The 5,813-nt window shown below is 37.3% G+C and overlaps 1 protein-coding gene across 3 annotated transcripts in view; it reads left to right on the top strand.

The window, feature by feature from the left end:
* Nucleotides 1–1,482: 1,482 nt before the first annotated feature.
* LOC306864449 (rab GTPase-activating protein 1-like) overlaps nucleotides 1,483–5,813 on the top strand; it is an 88,409-nt gene continuing 84,078 nt past the window's right edge. For 2 of the 3 annotated variants that reach the window (XM_079408467.1, XM_079408466.1), the window contains exon 1: nucleotides 1,483–1,587. The gene's annotated coding sequence lies outside the window, so the exon portion shown is untranslated. The remainder of the gene's footprint in view (nucleotides 1,588–5,813) is intronic. The other variant, XM_079408468.1, reaches the window with a different exon arrangement.

Here is a 5,813-nt window from a genome sequence, read left to right as displayed (position 1 = left end):
CTTGAGTGTTCAGATTCTTTCTTATACCCCCCAGGATGCAGTTTTATGAATAAGCATGACATCTTCTGGTGTACGGTGGTACTTGACTGCGATATCCTCACCTGGACAAACCGAAGAACCTGAAATCATTTACAGATTAAAATCCAGCTCACAAAAATGTGTGTGGTGTGAAAATGAGAACGTGTCACGATGCTTTTTAATTTTTTAAAACAATTTTCACTCAGAAATTGCTGGTACATTTCACAAATACTTTATCACAAATAAATTAACGTTGAATTAAACGTGAAATTTTGAAGTAGAAAGAGTGAAACGATATATATATAGCAATATTTATCTTATTTACAATTTAAAAACATTTACAGCGTAAGGCCAATAGTAATGAAAAACCCTGTTGATTGTGAAAGTAAAATGAAAAGTTTCCCAAGTTGTGAAACCAAACAAGTGGAAAGAGAAATTTATCTTAAAGAGGATGTAAAATTGATCCAAGGCAATGTTGTAACATCACAAAAGGGAGGGGTTATATTATAGATTTTACATATTTATTTATATCATGTTACTATTTTTTCTCAGACAATTTTCTTTATTTTAGTAATATATATGTACTTTTATTTTTGACAACACACAAGCCTCGGAATTTTTTGTAAAGCAAAAGATTATAATCATATATTTTAATATTAGTTTACAGTTAAAACATGCTATCTGTCAGAGGAAGTTGTCCAAACCGCATACTGCTTCATGTTCCTATATTTGCATTACCCATGTATTCTATACAAAGTATGTGGAAATTTTCTGTATGCATGAAATACCCAAAAAAAAAAAAGGCCTTAGCCAGTTTAGGCACCATAATGAATTTAACACAGATGAAAACTAGGCTGTGAGGAACAAAACTTGCAGTCGTTAGAATGGCATGCAGTGTATGAAGAACTTCACATCATTTTCACATTTTTTTTTAAGAAAGATGTTTCATCAGCTGAACAATCGGTTGTTAAACAACATTAAAATCTATTGAACACACTGTACTTCTATCACTCACAGCCTTATTTTTATTCCTGTCAAAAATATGGCTCTACCCTGACTAAGGTCTATTGTAGTATACAACCGTTCTTCTTTGGAATGTTCTGTATACTAAAATTCTAGTTTTCTACATGCATACAACATGCTCAACTTACATTTACTATCATCTCTGATTTTTTGGACTGCCAAATGTTTCAAAATGTGATGCCAAATAGATAAAAAATGTGAAATTGTGTTTATTTTCTAAAATATAAACAGATCTGCTCTTTTCAGGTAAACATGCGACATAATTTAACATGACAACAGTGTAGCATACTACTGTTTGAAAGGTTTTTCTTCCACAACTTTGTAAACATTCTCTATCAGTATGCAGAATGTAGTACATACTGCGCAGAATGCAGTACGCTAGTATTCGATTCCATTCCGAAGAATGCCGAAGAATGCCGAAGAGTGCTGCGGCGCATGCGCAGTGCGAGCGGGGTTTGGTTTGTGTTTACAGCAGCACCGTTGCTGGCTAATGTTCATCGCTGTTATGTCAAGCCTCTCTGGAATGAAACGCTTTTGTGGAAACAGGTAGGATGAGTGGCAACGATGCACACCTCCGTGTTTTTATTTATTCTACACGTCCGTTTCGTTTTTCAGTAGTTTAGTCGTTTTAGGAGGAAGATATAACATAATATATGCAGATTTGGATTTGAGGCTAGCATGCTACAGTGTGTTAGCTCGTTAAAGGCCGTGTGCTGATCTCTGCATGACACAAAACCTGCAAAGATCTGCACAGCGCACATCCACATCTTTGTGACAGATTCTGTTTTAAACAAAAAGCAAAGGCGTTGTTTGTGTGTTACTGTCTAAGCATATATAAGATAGAATTAGAGGATTTGCTCGCCTCTCACAGTAGAAACGCATCATCTGCAATAGACATAGCTGCATTACTGTTTTATCGCATGTGTAATTATTCTGAATCTAGTTGGATGTGTTTTGATGGTCATGTGTTTGATTGTACTAGCTAGTGATTCTGAACCGAATCATTTAACGTTAAATCCATCTTTGACTGTTTTTCAGTGACTCTTTCTGCTGTTTACGTTGTTACGCCAATAGGTGGCGACAAGTGACTGCCTTTCAATGTGTATTAAGCAAGTCATTGAATCATTCAAGTGATTCCTTCATTCATGACCGAGATAATTGTCATATTTTTCCTTTATTATGACATCAAAGTATGTTATTGTTTCTCTGATCATCCACATTTGTACAGTGCTCTTTCAGACTCAAAAGGACCTGTTTAGTGAAGGGGAGGTGTTCATTTAGTAAGTCAACAAATAAAATGCTCAGTCATCATAACCTGCGGTCGAATGCTATTGGCTCGTGGAATAGCTAGTCTTTTAAAGGAACACTCCACTTTTTTTGAAAATAAGCGCATTTTACAACTCCCCAAGAGTTAATCAGAAAAAAAAAACGATTCATTGATTGAAAACAATAAGATCGCTAATTGTAGCACCACCTTATTCCTCCACCCAGAGGCGGATATACCCATAACTTACTGCCAGCAGTGAGTTCAGCTCTCATAAACGCACAGTAATGTTGCTAACATGATTCCAGATTGCATAACAGTTGTCTTTGGAGGAACTGTGTGTCTGGTACAAACAGCCAAACCTTAAGATTTAACCCAGACTGGTAGCTTTTTTTTTTTTCCTGATAGGTGAAGTAACGTATTTATTAAATCTATTGTTTCAATAATTGCTCAGCCAATCATTTTAAAGTGAGCAATGCAACAAAAACCTAGCCTGAAAGCAGTTTGACATAGACCGAAGCTGTACTACTGCAGAAGATATATTTATTTTTGTTGATTTTTTATTATTATTAATTCTAGTTATGTTATTATTTATAAATTTCTGGTAAATATATAGTTATATAAATAGTAAACCACAAGTCTGTCACACAAACATCATGTTTTTTGAAATAAGTACAAGATATATTTCATAAAAAGTTGGTAAAAACAGTAATATTGTAAAATATTACTACAATATCAAATAAATGTTTTTATTTTATGATATTGTAAAATGTAATTTATTCCTGTGATACAAAGCTACATTTTCAGAAATGTCATAATTTCTCCATTCATATTTTTTTTTTTATCAAAACAGGTTTTTTTGCTTTAATATTATTGTGAAAACCGTGCTACGTTGCATGCAAGGACATGTTAATTTGATCAAAAGTGATGATAAAAACATTTATAATACAAAAGATTTGTATTTCAAGTAAATGGTCATCAAAGAGTCCTAAATAAATGTATCACTGCTGAAAATTCAGCTTTTAAATTACATTTTTAATATTGATGTAACAATATTTTGCAATAATTCTATATTTTTGATAAAACAAATGCAGCCTTGGTGAGCATAAGAGACTTTTTCAAAAACATAGAAAAACATTGTCATGATCCCAAACTTTTGACCCGTAGTGTCTGTGTATGTCTATATATATGAACAGTTTTATATAAAGTCTTTCATTGGTTGAAAAACCTAATAGTAGACTAAGTATTATAAATACATAGTACAAGTATTATAATTCCCAGTGCGCTTGTGTTCCTCAATAATAAACATGCTCCTCAGTGGATGTTATGTTGCCAAGGCAGCGATGGCGAAATCGCTCAAGGGTCTTCATCTGGGAAAAATAACTGACATGCAGCACCACTGGTTTCATATGCACATATTGGACATCATGTTGAATCGTTTCCCAAAACACATGGGATCACGTGAGTTGAGTGATGTGTGAGCAGAGGGCAGGCAGAAAGGCCCAGTGGATGACCATGTGTTTAACGGCACAATGACAGATGCTTCTCATCTCCGGGGTATGTGAGACAGCTGGCCCATGTGCAACTGCACCCTGACTCCATATCACTGACAGAGGCCACATGCTTCATTCGGACATTTGAACTGCCACTACACACCCGTCTTTGTTTTTTTTTTTGCTTTTGCTTTTGCTTATTCAATGTTCTATGGAAGCTTGTTTCCACCACAGGATAAAAAAGGAAAATATTAGTCGTAATTTTTTTTATTTGTTTTATTCTGTGCAAAAAAAGCTGAATTGCAAGATGTAAACTCAGAATTGTGAGAGTTTGAATTCAGAATTACGAAATGTAAACTCAAATTCAGAGAACTGAATCTACAGTTCCATCAGCTTCTCTTTCTGTCTTATCTGCTCATCTCCTATTTTTCTCCCTTCATAGGGGAAATGGATTGGTGTTTTGTAGTTCATGGTGCTATGGCCAGCTGGTGGTCACTCAGTCTGTGAGTTATATTTCTGACTGAGACCAGATAGTCAGCCAGACTGTACTCTCTGTTGAGTTTCAGATAACATTGGAGATGACTTTGTCCTTTGGTTTGTTCTTTCCAATGCTGTATGTATGTCTCCTTCTCTTCATTCATAAGTTCTTTGATTCTTCCAGGTTTTTCAGGGTTGGTGATATTGAGTGCTTTGTTTGTCAGATCTGACGCCATAAATGAAGAGAATGAAGAGAATCGTCAGAACTAGAGTTTAAGTGGATCCAGAACTTTAAAATTATTTTTTTAATGATTAGATTTGGGGGGAGACGGCCTAACTCCGCTCTGCAGGCGTTATTAGGTGTGTTTCTGTGGACATGAAGGATGCTTCTGCAGAACTCTACATGCAGAGCTTCTAAAGGGTGTTTGTGCCAATCTTTATGGCTGTTTACTCGTTGGGCCCCAGATCTCGCTTCCATAGAGGACAATATGCAGTATGACACTATCGAAAATCTTTGTCCAGATTCTGATGGGGATGGTCTTTCTCTCATTGCCTTAATCTGCTTGTCTCTCTCTCAGTGTCTCAGTCCACCTGTCTCCACCTCAGACTACCTGTCTGTCTCTGTTTAGTTGCCTTAGTTTGCCTGTCTCTCTCTGCTTCAGGCTGCCTTTCTTTCTCTCTACTTCATTCTGCCTTCTTAGGGTGCTTTACACCTGTCTCATTTAGTTCGGTTGAATCGCACTAGAGTTCGTTTTCCCTCTTGGTGCAGTTCGTTTGGGCAGGTGAGAATGCAGCAATCTCACTCGGGTGCGCACCAAAAGCGGACCAAACAAGCGTACCGAGACCTCCTTGAAGAGGTGGTCTCGGCACGCTTTCAAACGAACCCTGGAGCGGTTCGTTTGTGGTGAGAACGCGATCCGACCTCAAACAGACCCAACTGCAAAAATAACTGTGCATTTTTGGACTAAACCAGCTGCCGTAGTCAGCTGCGCTGTGCATTATGGGATGAGGAAGTGTTTGTTGACAGTTTGCAGTTTAGCATGGCAGGTCACGGACAAACTTGGGGTTGTGAGGAGGTGCGGAGCCTCATAGAAATTTGTAATAATAATGTAATAGCAGTGTGCTGTCTGCTGCATTTTACTCCTGTCTTTGTTTACTTCCGGGAGCACTGTTGGAATTTTCCCGCACGCTCTTTCTGACCAATCGAAAAGTAGTTTAGGGAATGCGTTCAAAGACACATCTAGCCAACAAGTGAAGCGGATGTTGTCACGTGACTGCATTTTGGTATGTTTCAGCTGGTTCGGACCAGAGCAAACAGTGTGGTGTGAAAATGAACCAAAACGGCTTAAAATAGCTGCAATGTATAATTTTTTGCCTTTGGTTCGGACCAAATGAACCGAACTACAGATGTGAAAGCACCCTTACTCTATTCCTCAGTCTGCCTGTCTCTCTCTCTCTGCCTTAGTTTCTCTGTCTCTCTCTTCTCTCTCCTCCTCTTATCTTTTTCCTTTTCGTTTTGCCCCAAGAGAGCCTAAAAC

Source organism: Barbus barbus, assembly GCF_936440315.1.
Source record: "Barbus barbus genome assembly, chromosome: 45".
NCBI classification, from domain to species: Eukaryota; Metazoa; Chordata; class Actinopteri; order Cypriniformes; family Cyprinidae; genus Barbus; species Barbus barbus.
Note: the sequence above shows the minus strand (reverse complement) of the source record. Positions and strands in the feature narration are given on the sequence as shown.